Below are 593 nucleotides of genomic sequence, written 5' to 3' on the forward strand. Positions count from 1 at the left end.
GAAAGGGGCCAAAGCCCGTGCCCCGCCTGCCCCCCCCCCAGCCAGGGGTCCCATGCCCCCCCCAGCCCAGTGCAGTGGAGCCAGGGCAGCCTGGCAGGGGGACGCTGTGACCACCACAGCAGGAACCCCCCTGGCAGTGGTGGGGAGACTGGGGGGTGGGCTGGGGGACACCGTGGCCTTGGGGACAGCATCAGCTGCAGAAGCACCAGCACCGTCCCTGGCACCCCCTTCCCTACTTACGGCACTACCAGGAATGGGGCGGCAATTGGGGTGCGCCGAGATTTACCGGCAAGGCAGTGGAGAGCAGAGACCCTGGCACAGTCCTGGCCATGCTCACGCCAGTGGGGTGCCCCAAACCCACGGGAACGGGTGATGTAAGCTGTGCCAGCATTGCCGGGGCGGGGGGCCCACACTGGGCCTTGCACAACTTCCCTCTTCCTCTGATCTTGGGGGGAGACGGGGGGCAGGAGGAGCAGAGCCCCCATCCACATCCCCCGAGGGCCCCCACCATGGCCCGGTGCAGGAGCCAAGGAGCCGGGAGCAGCGGGAGCAGCGGGAGCAGCGGGGGGACCGGGGGGCCCCGCCCCCCGCCC

General features: G+C 70.7%; 1 protein-coding gene across 1 annotated transcript in view; it reads right to left on the reverse strand.

The window, feature by feature from the left end:
• The window catches only part of LOC104831303 (plectin-like), a 59,196-nt gene that overhangs the window by 46,928 nt on the left and 11,675 nt on the right, over positions 1 to 593 (reverse strand). The gene's annotated exons all lie outside the window — the stretch shown is intronic.

The sequence above is a fragment of the Haliaeetus leucocephalus genome, unplaced genomic scaffold, assembly GCF_000737465.1.
Source record: "Haliaeetus leucocephalus isolate CR32 unplaced genomic scaffold, Haliaeetus_leucocephalus-4.0 Scaffold218, whole genome shotgun sequence".
NCBI classification, from domain to species: domain Eukaryota; kingdom Metazoa; phylum Chordata; class Aves; order Accipitriformes; family Accipitridae; genus Haliaeetus; species Haliaeetus leucocephalus.